The following is a 25,000-nucleotide window of genomic DNA, read 5'->3' as shown; positions in this document are numbered from 1 at the left end:
TATATATATATATATATATATATATATATATATATATATATATATATATATATATATATATATATATATATATATATATATATATATATATATATATATATATATATATATATATATATATATATATATATATATATATATATATATATATATATATATATATATATATATATATATATATATATATATATATATATATATGTATGTATATATATATATATATATATATATATATATATATATATATATATATATATATATATATATATATATATATATATATATATATATATATATACACACATGCATATCTAAAATGCGTGAACCTAGGATTATAAACATTTAACCAGCCTATAAATCATGAATACACGAACTATACATCTTTTATATTCTTTTTTGTACTCATGTTTTACCAAATAGATACCTTTAAAACATAATAAGATGCTTAGTTGCATTATTTATTATCGAGTAACTATGAACTCAATGGTAGTGTTTGCTTTTAACTGTAAGTTGCCACAGAGAGGAAAGCGACTGGGATGACATATAACGGATTGTAAAGGTGACCAAATATCAGGACTGAGGTCGTCAGAGCCTCGTCAGTGTTTCTAACGTGACAGATGTCAACGAAATGGAAAACTTGCATTTCAAACTTTTTAAATTTCTGGCCTTCTCCTGGTTTCTCTGTTACTCTAATATCTCATGAAAATGCGGAGTTCCCCGAGGTAAGACTACTGATAGTTCGCGGAAGTTCAGTCTGCGTGTGGCCTCCTCTACTCAGTCTAATTCTGCGGTAGACCACTGGTGAGGGGACTTCAAGAAGACTTTTAGACACCATCAGCTTGAATCATATGAGAAAGTCTTTTAGACAATCATTTCAAGCAATTCGAAAAATAATCAAGCCAATGTTCACAGTGATTCGGAAGGCTTATTTGACACTGCAATTTTGCTAAATTTTTGTTTGTTTTTTTAAGGATTTTGTCGATGCCTCAAAATCTTGGATTTTTAAATGGCTCATCACCAACTGACATCTTCAGCTATGGGCACAAATTATGAGTTTTCACCTTCATGGGAAGTGAAAACTTGGATAGCTGATATGCATTTTTAATAAGTTTTATTAAACCATTATCCATCATTTTTGTAATTTGCTTGTTAACGTTGCTGAAAGAAATCAAGTAGTGCACTCAAGCTCCTTGCATGTGGAGTGCCAGGATGAAGAACGAGCAAGAGTCCTCCGAATGTTTGCAGTGGCAAAATTGCTCTTATATCATTCTTGGCAAGTAAGATTCCTAAGTATGTACTATGCTCGTCATGCATAAAGTATTTGGGAAAGGGAAGTTGAGCTTCAGTCAATGCATTTTCTTAGCAGGTGTTGGAAAGGATTCTTCTCAGAAGGACGATTTCCTCTTCACTGCTCTCATTAATGAAGGGATCTTCTGTGTACCTGCAATGGTTGGCAGAGTCAGGTGTTCAGGAGAAAATGCATTCCTCAACAACCCCATAAGGAAATTGATGAGGATGCCAAAGAGGATCCCATAGCAATGCCATCTTTCTTGGCATATATAACTGAGTCCCTGTGAGTGGTAAAATGGGTTTTTAGTACAGATCACTAAGATGGATCTGAGGGTGTGTTCAGGTGTATCAGGATAAGGGGTGTTGTCATTACAGTATACCCAGCTGAGTATAAGTTTGATGGTTTCATCGACAGCACGCTTGTAGATAATGATTCCACAATCAAACCACTAATTCCTTGGTGGTCCCAGGAATTCTGCCAAGAAAGGGGGGCCTATATTTATCTACACATCGCATCAAAATTTGGTTCAACCTTTTTTGCCAGACAGGGAATAAACACCGGAATCTGGCTAATATTGATTGCAAAGGATTAACCTGCTTATGGCTTTTTGTATTGCCATATACTTATGTAATGTAAATCATGATCTGTGATAAAGTGTAGGCAAGGGGCATCTATTTCAGCACTGGGAGAATAAAGAAACAGCTAAGAACTAGATATATGAAGCAAACATCACCATACATAGGGTGGATAAAATGGCTGCATTTGTCCACGTAGATGTTCATGATTACCACGGCATGCTAACACCATCCTCAAAAAAAAAAATAAAAATTCCAGTACCTCACGCAAAACCCCAAAACAAGGCATTAAGCAGGAGGCTGGCTGCATTATCAAAATAGTTAATCCTATAAAAGGTGCAACCCACCTCCCCTTCACTGAGACTGAGGCTACATATGACATGGCAATATGAGGAAGGTAACCCTTTATAATCAACAATTACCCAGATTCAAGACCCTACTCACCATTTGGCAAAAAGACTGAACAAGATTTTGATGCCCTGTATATTAGACACATATAGTACCCATTCCTTAGCAGAATTCCTCAAGACCATCAAAACTCTCCCACCAGTGGTTTTACATTTCATTGATGTAGGGACTTTAGTTATTAACATACCTGCTGACGAAATCATCAAACTTATCCTCAACCAGGTACACTTCAATAACAGCACTGCTTTTCTTGACATACCTAAACACACCCTCAGATCCCTCTTAGTGATCCATACTAAAGAAGGCTCCTATCATCACCCACAGGGGGCACATGTGCACTCAGAAAGACATTGTTGCAATGGGATCCTCCCTTTGGCATCCTCTTCAACCTTTAGTTGAAAGTCATCAAGGGATGCTTTTTCTCTAGAATAACTGTCCTTGCCACATACTGCAAGTACATTGGCAATACTCTGGGGAGAACTTGTGAAGATTGCAGCATTCTTTGGTACATTTGCAAAAAATCGTTAACAGGACACTCATCTTTCCTTGATATCCCTATCTCCCAGTACATGCCAACATGATGACCGCAGCCTATGCTAAGGAAACTAACTGCATATGTTCAGAGGACCTTTTATCATTTTTGACCTTGGCCACTCTGTACACAAAGTACTTGACCAGACTGCCCAATAACTTGTCAACACTGGTAATTCTAACCGCAAAATTAACCAAGAAATTAGAGAAATACCGAACTAATGGTACACCCTATCACAGCTTCTAACATCAGGCCAGACCGACTCCTACTGAAATATATTACCAGGCATGAATGAACACGGACACAGAAAAGATTAATGTGCCCTGGGAAAAACCATCATCAGATGCACTATACTTGTCAACTCTGGCCAGCAAAAAACCTCAAGACCAAATAACTGCCATAGGTAACTGATAGCGCCCAGGATAGCTGCTGAGTAAGTGTCCTAGAGGCACTTCTAATTTGAAAAATAAAGCTTCGCTAGACATCATATAGGAAGTGTCCCTTCTGCCCATTATCAAGGCAGATATAATTCCCAATAATAACACTGCCAACCAGGAAGATGCTTTTCAGACGAGACACCTCATGGAACTACTACCCCAGAAAAACATTGAACTACCTGCCAGCCGGACAGTCAAGGAGGATATGCCTAATGATCATCTGAGTGAGTCTGGTGCCCAACCAATCAAGGGTATCTGCAGAAAACATCGTCACCACTACGTTACTGCTATCATTGCAGTCTGCTCCATGATCAACAGCACATGTTAGCATAAAGCCAACTTAATCTTAAACAACAACCTCCATAACTAAGTCCAGCTACAATCCGCAATGTGATCATGAGATGTTTGAGATTTATCAAAACAATAAACTGTAAATTTCTTTGGGATATACAGTCCCCTGTATAATTTTATTAGTAAAATGGAAACCGACATGAATGTGTCCCCTCCATTCAGTGAATGAAATAAACATCTGAAATCCATTATGTGACCTTTTTGCTACATAAAGCCCTTTTATCGGAAAAATTTAGCGCCGGTACAATTCTTTTGATGATGAGACTTTCCAAGAGAATCAGTTCTCCAGGTTCCTTAGCTTGGCCAATTATTCTGAAGTTGTTGTATTTTATTGGTGTCTTGCAACTGCTTCTTTTGGAAAGTCTCATCATCAAAAGAATTGTACCGGCGCTAAATTGCCAATCATTGGCTGTTCCCCTGTTCATGGCATGATGTGATTGTTTGTTTACATTTGTCCGCCTCCTCCTCCTGCTTTTATGCTGTTTTCTTTTAGTGTGTTTTCCTCTTTCATCCTGAGAGGTGCGCCTTCTGCTCTACCTTTTAAGTTTATTTTTAGGTTCCTTTTTATTAAATTCAGTTTTTTATTATGTTCATTTTAAGTTTGCATTTTAAATTTTCTTTTATTGGTTCTTTAATGTGTAAATGTATTTAAGTGTGATTAAGTTCAACTGATTTTTTATTTTAAGTTTTTTTTTTTTATGTTTTGTGTATGTTTACTTTTAACTATGTATGCTGAATGTCCCTTTTTAATTTATAACTGTAGATGATGTCCTGATGATGTGACCACGGGTCAAGAAACGCGTAGACAAATAAATGTATGTATATACTGGATCTGTATGTGTTCCTGCGCCCTTCTCCCCCTTCTCCTGCCTGCTATATTGCTCCTGATGTGTGGATTATATATATATATATATATATATATATATATATATATATATATATATATATATATATATATATATATATATATATATATATATCTGCAAATTTTAGGTAACATACTTCAAGAGAGAGCACATTTCTATTCATTTGATTATATTGAAAATTGCAAGGGCATATTTCTTATATGACAAAATAGTTTTTGTGCAAAACTGTCAGTTTCATAGTTGTTACAAAATAACCATAATTTTTTTCTTTTGCTGTTTTCTCAAAACTTAGTTTTTTTTTCAAAATTAAAAGCTTATAACTCCAAGAACACTGAACCAAATTCGATGAAACTTTTACATAGTGTAGTATAACTATATATCTTGATGCTGTGCATGGGAAATTCGTTTTTGAGTGAAACTTTTTTTTTGCATATTTTTAAAGTTTTAAAATCTTTTGATCAAATGCAAAAAAATTAACTTAGAAGTTGAATTCCTAAATTTCCCCTCAATAAAAATTTTTATTATTAGTTGAAGAATAAGTGGTAAAAATTTTAAGCAAATTCCTTCATTCATAAGGTAGTTATAAGCACTTACTTTATAATGGGGCCTTATGGAGTCAGCTCTCCCCTTAAAACCCATTCAGGTTTTTGAAAAACCAAGTCTCAGCTCACCTCACAGGCACTACACAAAGTCTTCCCTCAAAGTGGATCTTTTACTTAAGAAATCAAGACCCGAATGTGTCGCCTGTACTCAAAATGGAAAATTCACACTTCCTATGAAACGCCCATGAGGGCGAACCCGCAAACGAACACTCTACTGGAACTTGACAACTTCCGGCCATCGGAAAATTCCAACATTGCCAGAACATCGTTCAAGGAAATATGCCCTTTGTCTCCATGGGAAGCGAGACTGACGGCGGGCCTTCATCAGCACTGACTTGCTAATGCGTAGGCATTTACACATGCCCAGAATATCTCAAAGAATTCTTAGCTAAAAAAAAAAACAAATAAATATTATTACTATGCCTAATGCTTTCATAAATTATATATATATATATAATATATATATATATATATATATATATATATATATATATATATATGTATATATATATATATATATATATATATATATATATATATATATATATATATATATATGTATATATATATATATATATATATATATATATATATATATATATATATATATATATATATATATATATATATATATATATATATATATATATATATATATATATATATATATATATATATATATATATATATATATATATATATATATATATATATATATATATATATATATATATATATATATATATATATATATATATATATATATATATATATATATATATATATATATATATATATATATATATATATATATATATATATATATATATATATATATATATATATGAAGTTTATGACCATGGTTTTCATTAATAAAGGGTTAATTTTGTGTTTCTGGTAACGAACTGTTCTTTTAATTTCGTATTTCTCTCTCTCTCCCCCTCTCTGAGTCCTTGAGCTTTTTTTTTTCTTTATCGCTGGTAAATGTTGGATCCGAGTTTATCCTGAATATATTTTTATTTCTTTAAGATAAAAAGAAAGCTTCATCCTGAAGATGAGGACGAGGCTTATTTCCTGGGCAAAAATAGTTCTTCCCGATGACCGCCTTTTGCTTCTGATCCCATCCATATTTGAAGAAGCGTTTTCATTAACCGCCTGCAAAGAGAGATTCTTCTTATTCCTGCAAAAGTTCGGAGGAAGAAATGAAAGAGGAGGCTGAAAAGAGGACCAGGAATAAGCGGAAATGGAAGAGGAAAACGATAAAAACACGAATTTGAGAAGAATTACCAATTTTAGGAGGAAAGGAGAGAAGAACCATGCTCCTAAATCTCTCCCGGGTTTAGATCCTGGTGAAGTCTCTCTCTCTCTCTCTCTCTCTCTCTCTCTCTCTCTCTCTCTCTCTCTCTCTCTCTGAAGCACAGTAAGCGTTAGACAAAATCACACTCTGAAGAAGCAGCGTCATTTTACCGTCGGCGAGCGGAGGTGCTCCACAATATTTATAACTATGTGGGTCGTTGCATAAATAATGGAGCGCTGGAGCAGACTCCACAAAATGTGTATCTGTTGAAAGGTGTTGGTCATTTCACGTGAGTCTATATTCACGCCTTTTCCCACCTTTTTATCTAAACTTATCATTTCCATTTGAAGTGACAGACGTTTCTCCTCCCCAGTTCTTCTCTCCCTTTCATTCTCCTCCAGCCTCCTCTCCCCAGCCCCGACACTCATTCATCAACAACAAGAATGTTTAAAATATTTCAGTTTTATTACGCGTCGCTAATTGCGAAAATAAAACCAGAAGCAAAATATTTATTAGATCGATGAAACGCTTAAGCTGTAAGTCTGATGCTGGAGTTCAAACGAATAATGTCTAATAATTATTACTTCAGGGAAAATGGTTTCCGAAAGGTCAAAGATGACGAATGATAAAAATGTTCGTCTTATTTCGAGATTAAGATCTTTAGCTTTCTTGATAAGTAAGCTTGGCAAAAGTTGTTTTATATATACACACGGGTAAAGCGAAACTCTTCTTTGAATGGCAGTCCCTACCGTGAAATGCTTTTCCAAAAATAGTCCAATCAAACGTTTGTCTTTTGATACGAACTCAAACCTTCATCATTAAAAAGTTGCATTCTCTCTCTCTCTCTCTCTCTCTCTCTCTCTCTCTCTCTCTCTCTCTCTCTCTCTCACTTGTTTTCACGTGTAATATTTCGAACGAATATCGCGATCGTGTTCGCTGACTGCCACTCCATCTGCTTCATCCTGATATACAATGGATTTTTTTATACCAAAATGCGGTAATTTTGACTGATGTTCAGAATCCATCGCCTTCTGTAAAGCAAACGATCAAGTGGTTAGATGAACAGCTGTTGAGAAAATCTGCCTCTTTGGCACTAAGTTGTAATCAAAACAAATTAACAGCATTTTGTTTCAGAGAAAATATTCGTGTGATTTTATACCAAGTTCGAACCCATTCATATATGCATACAAATTCATAAAAACACATACGCACACAAACACGCGCACATACACATTATATATATATATATATATATATATATATATATATATATATATATATATATATATATATATATATATATATATATATATATATATATACATATATATATATATATATATATACATACATACATATATATATATATATATATATACATATATATATATATATATATATATATATATATATATATATATATATATATATATATATATATATATATATATATATATATATATATATACATACATATATATATATATATATATATATATATATATATATATATATATATATATATATATATATATATATATGTATATATATATATATATATATATATATATATATATATATATATATATATATATATATATATATATATATATATATATATATATATATATATATATATATATATATATATATATATATATATATATATATATATATATATATATATATATATATATATATATATATATATATATATATATATATATATATATATATATATATATATATATATATATATATATATATATATATATATATATATATATATATATATATATATATATGTAATTCTAATAGCCACAATGCCCTCTTAACTTCGCTAATTCTTCGCGCTTTTTTGGATATGCTTGTAACTACGAAGCCAATAGATCCAAAGGGAAGAAATTGAAGAGCCTGTGACAGCCGGCCGTGGGAAGCGAACCCAAGTTACCTTAATCACAAGGAGGTCATGTTGCCAACCTGACCACGAGAAGGATAAAAGTCTATCACCTCTCGTACATATATATACCTGTCGTTTTCAGATATATTTATTAGAGCTGGAATAGACCCATCCTCACTATCGTAGCCAAGTGGGCAATTGTTTTTATTGCTTTTTAGGCTGAAATATATATGCAGAATCTACTGGTCACTTTTACCAGACACATATGTCATTCTAATGGCCTCAATGCCCTCTTAACTTCGCTAATTCTTCGCGCTTTTTTGGATATGCTTGTAACTACGAAGCCGATAGATCCAAACGGAAGAAATTGAAGAGCCTGTGACGGCCGGCAGCGGGAAGCAAACCCAAGTTACCTTAATCACAAGGAGGTCACGTTGCCAACCTGACCACGAGAAGGATAAAAGTCTATCACCTCTTGTACATATGTAAGGTACTCTGCCAGAGTATCCTCATCTTACGTTCGTTTACGTGGACTGAGTTTAAAGAGCAGTCAGAGAAATTGTTTTTTGCATCTTCAAGACTTCTCCATGGTTGTGCAATGAGTTTATCGTCTTGGGAATAGTAAAGTTCTTCTGGTAGGATTTAGACAAACTCCATAATGGGATTCTGTGTATATTCTGGATATATTTGTACAACAGGGTAACAATGAGTCTACACAGTATGACTTCCCATTTTTATCTATCTGAAAGCACTCATGCTATAGCATAGCAAAACTATCACTTACACACACACGAACACACAACGACCTCGTTCCCAAGGATTCCTCACTGCATACGTGACAGCCCTCAGCTCCAAACAAAAGAGGACGCTGACTTATGCTGACATACTGTCTATAAAGCAACACATTACAGACATGTTCTGCTGACATGTGCGATTTGATGGCCTAGATCTGTGACGCGCGCATTCCACCTCTGTCGTGCTCACACAGATATATATGCTTTTTTCCAAGTCCATTTAATATATAACATGAATGGAACTATGATTCCATTTTTCTGTATGTCATAACATGACATTTGCTTGGCCACGTAAAAACACAACAGGAACGAAATCATCAAAACATTCATTCACGAGCTAAGTATAACTACTCAAAAAGCAAAGCAAAAGCTATACATTTCCAGTATTCATTATACTGATAATGTGAATGAAGATTACAATATATGTAGAGATAATACGTATACGCAGTAAACATATGTGGAAAACATACGCTGAAAAATACATAGAAATTATACCTAGAAACATGTTTCATATTTGTGTGCACAAGTTACATGAATACATATGCAAAGATGAAGATTAAAAAATCAGTGCCTAAAAATGTATCCAGACAGAACAATAATAATAACCATATGATGAGGTTATTTAAAGTAGATAATTATATAAACCAAATAGTTATCCTGTTAGATTAACCAGTATGGATAACCAGATTATGAAATGCATATCTTGATTGATCAACATGCCACTATATGTATGTATTAACACATATGTATTGTTTTTTTATTAAAGAAATAAATGTAGCCATTACATAAGAGTACAGTTAATACCACCAATTTTCTTCTTCTCCTTGCATTTATTACCCCTGCAATAAAAGCCTTTTCAGTCTTTCTCGGTGCAGTTGGGTTTTAATGAAAATAATGGCCAATTATCTCATTATTTAACCCTAAACACCCAATGATTCATATCTAATGGGGACGTACGAGCACCACAGGATTTCGCAATGTCCTTCTTCAATCCTCGTGTTCGTTCCCAAAACATTACGCTGGCAACTGCGCCCACGGATCCTACCAGCATACCGATAGCAATCAACACGTAGAGAAGAATAAAGTCGTGGCGAACAGTAGAACGATGCACAGGAGAAAACAGGTCCAATGCTGCAATAGCGTTTTCGACGGGCTTACTGTAGGGAATTGTCAGACTTTGCAGCCTTGTGTTCCCCCACGATGTATTGATGAAGAAATTACGCCCACGAATGATAGTATCTGCAGCGTGGATAACTAGCGACGATGTTGTAGCAGTGCAACCATCATTAACGACGAACATGTTTCCCGATGCCCTAGTTCCGTCCGATCAAACGATGCTGTATGCCTCCGCAGAGAAGACGAATGCCGTGCCGTTCAAAAGCCTGTGACGAAACTGATTGTCGTTATACCTGACCAGACCATCCAAACAATGTTCATGTGTATGGGGAGAGGTTCTGTTAAGTACTAAGGCCAATTCGCATGAATCCAAGGACACATTAGAAATATTCCTGAATTCAAACAAATCGATCCTGCATACCTTAAAACCCATAACATCATAGCAATCATTTAACAGTTCTTGATCTCTGACTACCGTATAAGTTTCCTCATTGGCGGAAACCAATACTAGAGCTGACAGATTATTAATAATAGGCGACGAGACGTTAGATACATACGTAGGAAAAGGCGAAATCTTATACGCTTTCCACGCATCTGATGGGTTAAAAGGAATGTCGATTACGATCTTATCAAGGTCAACTTTAACTGTGATCAAACTGTAATAAAATTCAATCTTATGAAAAGCTACTACTGGAACATAACGCATTCTATCATGAGCATTACTGATAATTTGAGCAAGATCTTTAATTGGTAACAAATGAGGAGACAATACGCCTTTAGCAGCAAGTGTTATAGCTTCTACATAATCTTTTGATTTCTCAATAAAGCTTGAAACTCTCGAGGATACATGATCAATTTTAGTATGATAATACATTAAAGTTGCTAACAAAACTTGAGTGTCATGGACCTGATTGAAACGTCGTGATTGTTCATTTACTTTACTAATTACGCCGTTCAAAGCTTGAATTTGCTTGTTTAGTTCTCCTGCTAATACCTCTTGTTGATGTTCCAGATTTTCGATTTTAACCCCGTGATCGCGAAGTTTAAGCCGATTAGAAATTCCTAAACCAAGACCAGCTACGGAACCAACCAAGTTTAATGCCGCTAAAACAAGTGGGTTACGCCTTTCTGTAGCGTCATGAGGCATTGACCACATAAGCAAATCACGAGCTAAGATTTGAGCTTCGCATGTTTTATTCCTTAATTCCCAGAAAAGCATGTTAACCGTGTCACTAACTTGATTAGGCGACGTTGGATCATTGTTAAATAAATATGATTTATGCAAATCTTCAAGGGATTGAGCAAAAAGAGTCAATTCCGATTTTAGAGCTAGTACTTCATTTTCGCTAATGAAAATAGCGTTCATATCGACTTCTAAGACTATATTACTGTCAGTTAGAAAGAAATTATTCATTTCCTCTACAATAGAACCATGATGTAAAGTTATTTCAGAACTCTTCCCAATCACAAAAAACACTGATAGGAATAGTGCGTGGTATAATTTAACAAGCTTCATGTTGGAGCCTGCAAAAAAAAAAATATTTGTAAATAATGTATTTAAAAAAAACATTGCACCACTCAAATAATATATAAAGATTAACATAAAAATATATCTCACAACAATTAATTTTTTTCATAACAAACCATTGTCTTAAGCCCTCACATGAGAGATAGACACCGTTCGAACATCCGTTGTATCGGACTGATTTCGAATTTTAAGTCGGTTACCCACTAAAACTTCTATAACTGTGAAAGGACCTTCAAATTTAGGCAATAACTTCCAATTTAGCCCTTTCCTAACATAAACCTGTACGTATACTATATCTCCTTCTTGGTAAGGCTTTGTGACCTTAGCTTTTTTATCATGTGCGTTCTTCATTAACACTTGAGCCTGTAAGAGGTTTTGATAAAGTGTCTGAAATCTATTCCGGCTAACATCTATTATATCCTTCAGTGGATCTGACAAACTAGTTGTCGGTGTCAGGATGTGGAAGGGTGACCTAGCAGGTATCCCGTAAACAGCTTCATGGGGAGACATACGGATTGAAGTATGATAATTGTTATTTAGGGTACTGGACACAGTGGATATTGCAATATCCCAGTTTGGGTCCATATCGCCTATGTTTACACGCATTATGTCTAACACCTTCCTATTAACACGTTCGACCAAACCATTAGATTCAGGATGGTAGATCATCGTATTGATTTTTTTTATTTGAAGAATCTCACACAATGAGTTAAGGAAGTGATTATTGAATTCTCCTCCTGAGTCGGAGATTATCATATTTGGGATCCCGTGTCTGCATATATAGCACTCATAAAACTTCCTAGCACACTCAATAGCTGTTTTACTTTTTAATGGTATTAGTTCAGTATACCGTGTAAGAGCGTCTATTATCACTAAGAGGTTTTTATTCCCTCGGTCTGTCTCGTAAAAACCTGTCAATAAATCAAGGTGTACCCTTTCAAAAGGTTTGCTAGGCACAGGATAAGTTCCGAGACCTACAGGATTCTTAGTATGGCCCTTATGACGGAAACATATATCACAGTTTTTAATATATTTCCTAATATCTTTTAACATAGTAGACTTTATTTTACTGGTCTATATATGTTGGAATGTTATTTCGAACCCAGGATGACCATGCAAAGGATGGTTGTGAAGCCATTTCAGAACGGTAGGGATTAAAGTAACCGGTACAACCACCTGGTCGTTAGTCAACTGTGTTGAACTCCTGGTTTTCCTAGCCACAGATCGGCATAGAATGTTATCCTTAACCAAGAAATATTGGTTAGTATATTTCACATATTCCTTATCATCCGGTTTCCTATTTAATGCATCTATTATTACTCTTAATTTCTGATCTTTCATTTGTTCTTGTCGTACTGAATCTAAATTCCACTATATATCTGTAATATTCTCTGTTGCTTGGGCTAAGGATTGACCATTTTCGATAGCAATTTTCATGGCCTGCGAAGAAATTGGAATTTCTTCTAGATCATCGAATGGAAATGATTGAGTTGGTACGGGATTACGTGATAACGCATCAGCTATTACGTTTGCTTTACCGGGTAAGTATCCAATTTTAGCTCCAAAGTCCTGGATAATCATATGCCACAGAGTTCTTTTAGGACAATGATTGAAACCTTTAAAAAAGTCAGTAAGGGGCTTATGATCAGTCAGAACCTTAACACTGTACCCATAGATTATATATTTAAAATGTACCAACGAATTAGCTATCGCTAAACATTCTTTATCTATTACTGCATATTTCTTCTCTGACGTTTTTAGTTTGCGAGAATAAAAGGCAATGGGAAAAAACTTGTTGTCATGCCACTGGAGTAACACACCTCCTACTCCTTGATCTGAAGCGTCGGTTGCAATAACAAATTCCTTATTAAAATCGGGAAACTTTAGAATAGGAGCAGAACTAATTTTCTCTTTCAAGGTATCAAAAGCAATTTGATGTTGGGATTCCCATTTGAAAATTACATTCTTCCTTATAACATCAGTTAAAGGGACTGCTATTACTGAATAATCTCGGATAAACCGACGATAATAACCAGAAACCCCGAGAAATTGCTGTATGGCTTTAACATTAGTAGGAACGGGAAATTTACTAATAGCAGAGATTTTATCATGGACTACTTTAAGACCTTGCCGAGATACCATGAAACCCAAATAGACTAATTCATCATTTAAAAAACTCACATTTTGAAATTTTTACCTTTAAATGATGTTCTCTTAACCTTTGAAGGACTATTTCTAGTTTACTTAAATGTTCTTCTAAAGAGTTAGAAAAGATGAATAGATCGTCCATATAAGCATGGAGAATGTTCCCTAGTAAATCTCCGAACACTATATTGATCATTCTAGTGAACGTAATAGGGGCACAACGTAGCCCAAATGGCATACGTAGGAATTCGTAGTGACCCGAGCTGTACTAAAAGCAGTGTACGGTGTACTGTCCTTAGCTAAGGGTATCTGGTGAAAGCCTTTAAGTAAGTCCAAGGAAGTAAAGAATTTATTCTGCCCTAATAAAGATAAAATATCATCTGTACATGGTACTGGGAAACGATCAGGGATAGTTTGGTCGTTGAGCTTGCGAAAATCAACACAAATCCTCCAGGTTTTATCCTTTTTTGGTACTACTATCAAGGGAAAATTATAAGGACTGTTAGATTTCTTAATAACCCCCTCCTTTAACATTTTATCTACCTGTACATTGATTTCATTCAGAAATTTGGCAGGTAGACGATATGAAGGTACATAAATGACTTTGTCCTTATCCTTTAAACGAATTTGATGTTCGATGACTTCCGTTTTGCCTAAAGCTCCAGTACTAGTAGAAAAAACATCACTATATTTGGATAGAAGTTCTAAAAATTTCTAACTTATGTCCCTATCTAAGATGTCTGCTTCAATTTTGCCTTTAATTTCCTTTAAAAGAGATTCATCTATTGCTGATTCAGTGGAGTTAATTTCAGCAACTGTAAGGATTCGATGTTTATACGCTTTGATATTGACAATATGCTGATTTTCATGTATTGTTAAAGCAGCATTTAAGTGATTAAAAACTTCAATGTTGACCCGATGATCAGAATTTACTGTGTACAACGCTTGCGTGACTGAAAGCCCATTGATTTTTAAAGTGTCAGGAAGAATTAAAACCTCTGAGCCTGGTATCTTTTTTCTAACCCTTACCGTCAGATATGATGGTGTGTTTGGCTCAATGATTTGTGTAAACGCAGCAATGGCGGGTGCCTGAGAGTTATGCTGGGTGGCTCTAACAATTTCATCACTTATGAGACAGGTGACTGGTTCTTCTATGTACGTTACTTTCTCACTGACTGTCTCCTTCTGATCCAAAACAGATTTCAATGTGTGTGAAGACCGATAGAATTTTCCTTTTATAAACACTCCGTGTTTTGCGGGTGTCAAAATTACGTTATGTAATGACATTGATGGATAACCCATAATAACTACTGGGTACATACTAATATTACTAATAACGATAAAGGTGTCCGTGAAAGTACGTTGCCCCAACCTGTATTGTATTTGAGATGTTCCCACTACTTCCAATTCATTATTGCCTATTCCTGACAAACGAATATTGGCGTGTTCGATAGGAAATTTGGAAAACAACAAGTGATGAGTACGTAAATCCATTATGTTACGTGGACTACCTGAATCAAAAAACAAGGTGAAATGTTTATGTTCTAAGCTAACTGCATGCAAAGTTGGCCTGATTTCTTCTGAACCTATAATAGCGTGTATTTTGCAAAAATCTACGGGACCGTGCTCTGCATGTTTGGAAGAATCTACCTCAATTTCTGGAAAATTCCTGTCTTCACACATATCTTGGAGAATATTAAATTTATTATCTGATTCAAAAAGTGATGATAACCCAATATCACTCTCCTCCCCCTGTAAGTTGGCTACGTGGTGTTTGTCTGTCCGCTGGCATTCTGAAAATTCACTGACGCCTGGTTATTTTGAACTGCTGAGTTTGAAGTTGACTTTCCCGAGGAACGATTTGACTGTGCTTGTTTCTGCCCTACATTACTTTTCTGCTTGAATTGTTTGTTCTTTTCCCCACAGTATTGTTCCTTCCTAGTATCATTACCAGCACTTTGGGTGTTTGTGTTACTGTTTGGATTTTTTTTCCTAGCGTTGCACTGGTTATACCTGTGATATGAACTGTTATGAATTGAACAATACCGTGTCCTACACTCATTTATCATGTGCCCTGGACGTTTACAATTAAAGCAAACGACTGTTGATGAATTATTTGTGACTAAGTTAACCTGTTGCGGTGATGAAGATGTGTGATTTCTGTTTTCTTGTTTAGTAAAAGCCTGAACTAGAGAAGGATCGAGATCTGTGCACTTGGACAAGTGTTTCCGAATTTGTCTATAGATATCTAATTCTGTGCTATCAGATGTTAATTTCTCATCAAAACACTTAATCAAAGGTTCAGGTAACATCGCTGTTATTAGTGTCAAATAAACCAATCTACAAAGAGATCTGGAACTGAGATGCGCATTACCATTGACCCAACTTGAAACATCAAACTGCCCGTTATATTCTTCAAGCCTGTCTCCTATCAGAACTGCCCTATCCACCACACTGAGATTAGTCATAAATGCTACTTTAATTACATTCCGTAAAGCAAGGACTTCATCCAATGCATCCTCGCTCCCATAGATGGAACGTAGCTTGGTTTTGAAATCATCCCAAGTGACTGTTTCTTTAAAAGGTATTCCCTGTAAGTACGCACCTGCATCCCCTTTAGCATAGTCTATGAAACTCTTTGCCTCCTACAATTGTAAAGACTGATCGGTAATGGATTTTGCCGTGAGGTGTACATCTACAGACGAAATCCAAGACTCAACACCCTGTGTAAAAAATCCATTAACCCGACCTGCAAACGGTACAATTGCCGATCTAGCATTAACTACTGTCAGTACAGGATTCTGTGGGGGAGCTAGGTTAGGGGGGTTACTCCCACCTGGGCTTGGAGGAGTCATCTTCTTATTAAGTCTCTAGCCGCACGCCTATTCTCTAACTGATCTTGAAACCTATATGAATAAACACGGCCGCTACGTAACCTCATATATCTATACCAGGAACGCAAGTAAATCCTAACAGAGACTCATATATTCGCTAAAAAATAACATCACCTATGAAAAATGCATCATACAGCCCAATATCAATAAGTAATAAATGCACTTTCTGAAAAAGAACAAAGTTAACCATGTGTCAAGCGTAAAAAATAAAGAGCACAAAAATAAAAAATGAGATACCGGGAACAGCTACTTCTGCAAGGAAAGAGTATTAATCTACGGCACCGCTCACCTTATATCAGCAACCTGCCGCCCGAGTCAGGAACCACTGCAATATGAGATCACTAACTGTTATAGATAAAAGGTTGTACTTAGCTTTATATTGGATTCTCGTAAGTAGGTTGACGAAGTTCCTCTGCCGTTCGACTTCCGCCTGTCCAGGTACACGTCATCGGAAGGGTCCTACTGCGGATGTTGAATTTTCTTATGTTGTGATATGTTGATGTGGAATGTCGCTGCACTTGAAACGCGTCGAAAGAGGCTGGTGGAGATCTTCTCTCTCTCTCTCTCTCTCTGAGCGCGTTGAAAGATGTATTATCAAGGTCAGATGTTTCCTCTCTCTCTCTCTGAGCGTAGACGGCGACCCTCCTGGTGTTGTATGTTTGCCTTCATCTTCCAAGACGTTTGATGTACACAACTGTTCATCCGTTGTTGACCCAGTATGTGATGAAGATGACGTCTGTCTATGGTTGTTTAGGCATCTTGCCTAATCGTAGTTTCCTTTCTGCTTCCTTCAAAAATGTAAGTGCGCTGCCACCATTCTGTAAGGTACTCTGCCAGAGTATCCTCATCTTATGTTCGTTTACATGGACTGAGTTTAAGCGCAGTCAGAGAAATTGTTTTTTGCATCTTCAAGACTTCTCCATGGTTGTGCAATGAGTTTATCGTCTTGGGAATAGTAAAGTTCTTCTGGTAGGATTTAGACAAACTCCATAATGGGATTCTGTGTATATTCTGGAGATATTTGTACAACAGGGTAACAATGAGTCTACACAGTATGACTTCCCATTTTTGTCTATCTGAAAGCACTCACGCTATAGCATAGCAAAACTATCACTTACACACACACGAACACACAACGACCTCGTTCCCAAGGATTCCTCACTGCGTACGTGACAGCCCTCAGCTCCGAACAAAAGAGTACGCTGACTTATGCTGACATACTGTCTATAAAGCAACACATTGCAGACATGTTCTGCTGACATGTGCGATTTGATAGCCTAGATCTGTAATGCGCGCATTACACCTTTGTTGTGCTCACACAGATATATATGCTTTTTTCCAAGTCCATTTAATATATAACATGAATGGAACTATGATTCCATTTTTCTGTATGTCATAACATGACACATATATATACCTGTCGTTTTCAGATATATTTATTAGAGCTGGAATAGACCTATCCTCACCATCGTAGCCAAGTGGGCAATCGTTTTTATTGCTTTTTAGGCTGAAATATATATGCAGAATCTACTGGTCACTTTTACCAGACACATATGTCATTCTAATAGCCACAATGCCCTCTTAACTTCGCTAATTCTTCGCGCTTTTTTGGATATGCTTGTAACTACGAAGCCAATAGATCCAAAGGGGAGGAATTGAAGAGCCTGTGACGGCCGGCCGCGGGAAGCGAACCCAAGTTACCTTAATCACAAGGAGGTCATGTTGCCAACCTGACCACGAGAAGGATAAAAGTCTATCACCTCCCGTACATATATATACCTGTCGTTTTCAGATATATTTATTAGAGCTGGAATAGACCCATCCTCACCATCGTAGCCAAGTGGGCAATCGTTTTTATTGCTTTTTAGGCTGAAATATATATGCAGAATCTACTGGTCACTTTTACCAGACACATATGTAATTCTAATAGCCACAATGTGTTCAATTCTTAACTAAAATGCCTCTGCTAAATTTCCAAATACCGTGGAAATGTGGCTAAATAAGCTTATCAGTCTTGAATGAAAATTCACTCAAATCTCGGCAGGTTAAAAGACATTCCAGAAATCGCTCAGATATGAAGGCTAAAAATAAAAGTATAAATTCACTGAGATAAGAGTCCAAAAGATAATTTTCTAAGTTAACTAAAACGAAAAGGACAGGTGTTGAAATTCATTCAGAATTACGATCAAAATGAATTTTTTCCATTTGTAGGAACAGATTATCGAAAAGAATGCATGCTTCCTTAATCTTATACATCAAATCATACAAGATTCATCATCAAGTTTAAAACAAATAAAAAATTGTTGAAGTGGCTCTTAATGTTTGCCGCAACCGTCAAGCGCTGCAGAAACATTGTTCCGTCAGGACAGTGGCATGTGACTGAAATTCATCAAAAGCTGTCTTATAATTTCCGGTTGAAAATACATTTGTCATTGACATAATCGTAGTTTTTCCACGTGAAGTGTGGTTTTCTTGCAAAACTCATAAATAAGTTATTAATTCCCAGTTAAAAATATCTCATTTAAAAATGACTTATGCATACGTACATCTGAAGTGTGGTGTGCGTTCAGAACTCATCGTAAATAAATTTGTAGTCTCAGCAACGATAATTTATACTAAATAACTGATATATGTATGTCGTAGAAAGGCATATACATAAAATGTAAGTAAAGAGACATGGTTCAGATAACGTTCTGCTAAGGACATGAGGCTGCCTGATATTTCCGCTTGACTCAAAGATACTAAGAATGTTCTTTTGGTATTAACATGATTTCCTGATGGACAAGAGTAGAAGGGATAAGACAAATATCTGTAGCATAGTGCCACCAAGACCCATGCGTCTCGGACCAGTCGATTCCGGTTGTTCTGATAGAAACGTTTAACGCCATTTGACGACACGCCAAAATTAAAAGTGCTGTCAGGGACAACTACTAGAGTAACAGGCACAGAGACCGGCAAGTGTGTCTGTGTGATGAATCATTTTTGCGCCTGATATCTGCTTCCACCCTGCCTAAGCAGTGAATTACTCATAAGATATGCCCTTCAGATGTTAAAAACATTTATATAGGAAGATTTTATCGTCAAGTTAACGTGAACAAAGAATCAAACTATACTGGTGTTTTAACAGACAAGTCAGACCGTGTCTCTCTGAAGTGCTACGAAGGGCAGAACATGTGTCCATCCGAAGTGAGGTTTGCATTCGGCGGACTGAGTCATTGGACTCGTCAGTTCTGCTGTGGACTTTCCCTCTGGTAAAACCCGTCTGTGTCTTTGGCTCTCGCTCAAATGGGAAAATATTGTGCAGAAGGGGTCTAATCCTCCTTCAGTTCCTTCCCTTGTTCTTTTTTATTCTTGTTCCTTATTTTTCTTCCTTTGAATCAATTCTTTTTCCTTATAACTGCTTGTCTTCTTAGAGTTTGCATTTCGTTATTCTTATCAGATTTAACATTTTATCTACGTTCTTTCTTGTTTCCTCTTCGTTTTATCACTTCTTTTTCCTTTTCATCCCCAGAATCCTTTATCATTCCATGATAAATATATAACTCTATTATATTCTCATTGATTTTCTCTCTTTATTTCTTAATCATTTGTATTCCTTTTCGTTTACTTTTTTTCATTTTCATCTTTTCCTTATTCTTCTCGTTCTTCTTTAAACATTCTTCCTCTTTTCGCTATTTTCTCATTTTTTAAATTTTTCTTTACCCTCCTCACCTTTCGTTCTCTCCCTCCTTTTCTCGGCTTCTTACTTTCCGAAATTCGTTCTCTCTTCGATCTACTTGTCTACAATTTCTGTCTGCTGATCTTTCTTCTTACCCTCCTTCTCACATCTTCACATTTGGCGGTGTTTTTGGACTTCTGTCCCTCCTTCCTTTTACTCCTTTCTTTGGTCTTCTCATTTTTATTATGAAAAAAATTTCCACCATTTCTTCTTTGACGGTCTTCCCCACTTTCATATGGAATTCTACGTTTTTCAATCTACCAGCTTTCGACATCAATTTTTTTTTCAGATTTTCCCGTCTATTCTTATGACTGTTATTGTCACTTATTCTCTTGATATATATAGTTCGTTTCATAGTTCTTTGATATATTAAGGCTTCGTCGTCCTTTTTTCTTTCCTTTCTTCGTCAACTTCTATGTGAATTGACAAACACTTTTGGAAAATAATAAAATCAGCTATGCTTGAAAAATCTAAAAAATTAGTAAGAAAAGGATAAGTGTAAATTAAATATCTAAAATTATGAAAAAGCGAACAAAAATCAAACCTTGCAAACGCCTGCAAAATATTCAAGAATTCCCCATCGACGTCGCGTCCCTACAATAGATGAAGTTATCACGTCAAATCAGAACAAATAAAATTTTTTTATAGTTTTGACCGCTATGTAAATCAGGCAAAGGCGACATCAACCCGGTCAGGATCAAATGCTCGGCCAACAGAGGCTCAAAAACTCGTTTATAACAAAATTCGTAATTTTTATGTAACCCGTCAAGAGGAAACGACACAACGGTTTTGCGGATGCGCAGGTCTGAAGAACACAAATTCACATGTAGATGACTCGCGTACGCCTGCCATATTTATACAGTATATATATTATATATATATATATATATATATATATATATATTATATATATATATATATATATATATATATATATATATATATATATATATATATATATAATATATATATATATATATATATATATATATATATATATATATATATATATATATATATATATATATATATATATATATATATATATATATATATATATCTATATATATATATTTATGCTAATTATTTTGTGATCAGTGTTTTTCAATTTTTCTGGTAGATTTCGTTCCTTCTCAAGATAAAGTTCATAGAAGAAGAAATTAGACATCATTGTCTCTGTCATAACCTAGCAGTCGTCTGTGGTCAATGTAGCAAAAGTTTTAAAAAGTTGATTTTATATTATAGTATGAGGACAAAAGTACCGCAGCTCATCCAAAAACTTTGTCTGTGATTGGTTTATGTACTGGGAAAATTAATCTGTACTCATTTAAAGTTCATCTCTCTCTCTCTCTCTCTCTCTCTCTCTCTCTCTCTCTCTCTCTCTCTCTCTCTCTCTCTCTCTCTCTCTCTCTCTCTTGTATCAGTGATAGGAGATCATAGCAGTTGTAGGTAGTAATGCTCTTTTTCCGTTTCTTAATTCATCATTCCTCTCCAGCAGCAGTTTCCCCTCTCTCGTTCTCCGCAAAATTATTTATTGAAAACTGAAATGTCTCCACGCCAAAGGTGGAATGCAGTCAGCCTGAATTTGTACAATAATTTGTAGTTTTTATATGAAGTGAGCTCAATGTAGACAAAGTCAGCCACATCAATCAGATGATCGATTTCAGACCCCCAGTTGTGATGTACAGTCAAATGTTGACACAGAGCACCTTGGTTTCCATGGTATTGCATACGTATTTACTGAGTTGTGATGGTCCACCAAAAATAGCTATTTCTGAGGATTCACAGCACATAAACGCAAACTCATCCACTGTGTTCCTTCCATCTGGTAGGGGCCGTGTTGTTTTCCACTATAATGATATCATAAATTGTGCCAGTTGAAGACTTATGCTACACTTTCAGTGCAGTGTCAAGGAGCAGCCCCTCTGGCAATTATTTTCACCTTTTGCTTCCTTTATGAAGGTATCAGATTCATAGGATATCTGAGTGTATATTGTCGTAGTTTCTTACTGACCCTCGTGATTACGCTGTCTTGATAATCATACTTGTTTATATTCGCTGTCTCAGTTATAGTTCTGCATTGTTGGATTCCTGGCGACTGCAATGTACGAATGCCCAGTTCATGTAGGCAAAACGACCGATGTTTGTGGGCCTCACTACATTCTCCTAGGGCATCAAGACCCTCCAGCATCTGTATAAAGAGGTTGAGGAAAGGAAGTTATTTTTATATGCTTATCTCTGTCCTGTATCCTAGATCAGAACTTTCATGAGTGACAAATACGTGATTCTGAAGTGCCCGTTCATTTATGGAAGTGATGACCGTGTTAGTGATATAGACAGCATAAACAAAGGATTTGGGTACTCAAGAAGGGCTTTCTTCTACAGCAGACATTTACGTGTTAACAAATCAGGCTCCGAGAGAAGATCCCACAAAATTCACTTGGCCTTTATTCTTTACCTCCTCTAGCAAATTCATTCCCTTTTTAATTTATTACTTAGGTCTTGCTTTAAAGGCTAGAATTTATGGGCAGTCACCAAGGATGTGATTCATTTTTCCTTTTCTCATTACGTACATTAAAATAGAGAATGTTTGAGTACAAATATTTATATCTATAACTGTCCATCTATCTATTTATCTATCTATCTATGTGGCTATACATACATACATTATATATATATATATATATATATATATATATATATATATATATATATATATATATATATATATATATATATATATATATTATTTTTTTTTTTTTTTTTTTTTATCAGTAAGCTAGAAACGTCCTTTAATATCCATTTAAAGCTCTACCTCGGAAATAATATATTTTCATATATGTTACTGAAGGGAATTTTTTAGTTGATAATAAATTCTCGTCGTCTCGTGGGCTCGAACCAGCGAAGACAAGAACTCAGGACTACGGTGGACGCATTTTAACCGCGTGGGTTAAAATGCGTCCACTGTAGTCTTGAGTTCTTGTCTTCCTGGATTGAGACTTCAGCCTTATGAGACTAAAAATTCCCCGAACATATATGAAATTATATTTCAGGTAACAATTCCTGTATTAAAGATTTCTTCCGCTATATGAAATATATTATTTCGTTATATATATATATAATATATATATATATATATATATATTATTATACTTATATATATATATATATATATATATATATATATATATATATATATATATATATATATATATATATATATATATATATAATACACACTGTATATATATTATATATATGTTATGTATGTAATTTATATATTTATGGATAGATAAATAGGTAGATAGATATATACATGTGCACAAACAAGAAAAAGAGAGAGAAATCTTTGTTTCACAGATTCTTGCTTTGAAATGATCAACATATTTTTCCATCGTCATGAATTTTATGGAGTAGAATTAGAATAGCTTTTGTGTCGTTAAGTGTTCATACATAAAAAAAAACAAAGAAAATGCCATAACTGATGCTTTCTTTGTCCAAAAAAACTTTAGTATCGTTCCTTTACGTGGGACATTCGTTTTAATAATGCACGAAAAGACGCGGACTTAAACATTCTCTCTCTCTCTCTCTCTCTCTCTCTCTCTCTCTCTCTCTCTCTCTCTCTCTCTCTCTCTCTCTCTCTCTCTCTCTATATATATATATATATATATATATATATATATATATATATATATATATATATATATATATATATATATATATATATATATGTATGTATGTATGTATGTATGTATGTATGTATGTATGTATGTATGTATGTATATATATATATATATATATATATATATATATATATATATATATATATATATATATATATATATATATATATATTATATATATATATATATATATATATATATATATATATATATATATATATATATATATATATATATATATATATATATATATATATATATAGTATATACTAGCATTATTCGTGGCTTTATCCAAGATGAGTATTATCTATAAATGACCCAGAATTAGCTTCAGTGAAGGCACGCTAGACTTTAAAAAACACTAATGGATTCTTCGTGAAAAGTTCTTTCATATTTGAAATGAAATTAATTGTTTGCCAAATCCATTATCGGACTCTGATATCTAATATACTAAGCTACAGAGATGACTTCAGTATGCAAGTGTATAATTAATAATGCAACTGTCTGAATGGCATACAGCTGATTCCCTCTCAATAAAGAAAAAAGGACGGTTAAAGATAATTGACAACTGTTTCTTCTAAAATTTTACTATAATATCAGTGTTTTATCTTTGAACTTTTATCAGCTTTAAATAATTTTTACTTAATCGACAGCAGAATGTAAAGACCGTCTATCCGAAAGGACACAATATTTATCACTCTTCGCATTTTTTTTTATTTTTCGAAAACGACAAGAAAGACGAGCAACAAAGATTGGGCCCATTCGGTTTTTGGGTTTCAGTCTCCATGTACGTAAGCATATTTGCATGCAAAGTTGTAAAGTCTACAGTTATTGCCAGGGTCCTCCCGACTCCATGGACTCCC

This window comes from Macrobrachium rosenbergii, chromosome 42 (genome assembly GCF_040412425.1).
Source record: "Macrobrachium rosenbergii isolate ZJJX-2024 chromosome 42, ASM4041242v1, whole genome shotgun sequence".
In the NCBI taxonomy this organism is placed as follows: Eukaryota; Metazoa; Arthropoda; class Malacostraca; order Decapoda; family Palaemonidae; genus Macrobrachium; species Macrobrachium rosenbergii.
The sequence above is the reverse complement of the archived record's forward strand: the minus strand, read 5'-3'. Positions refer to the sequence as shown.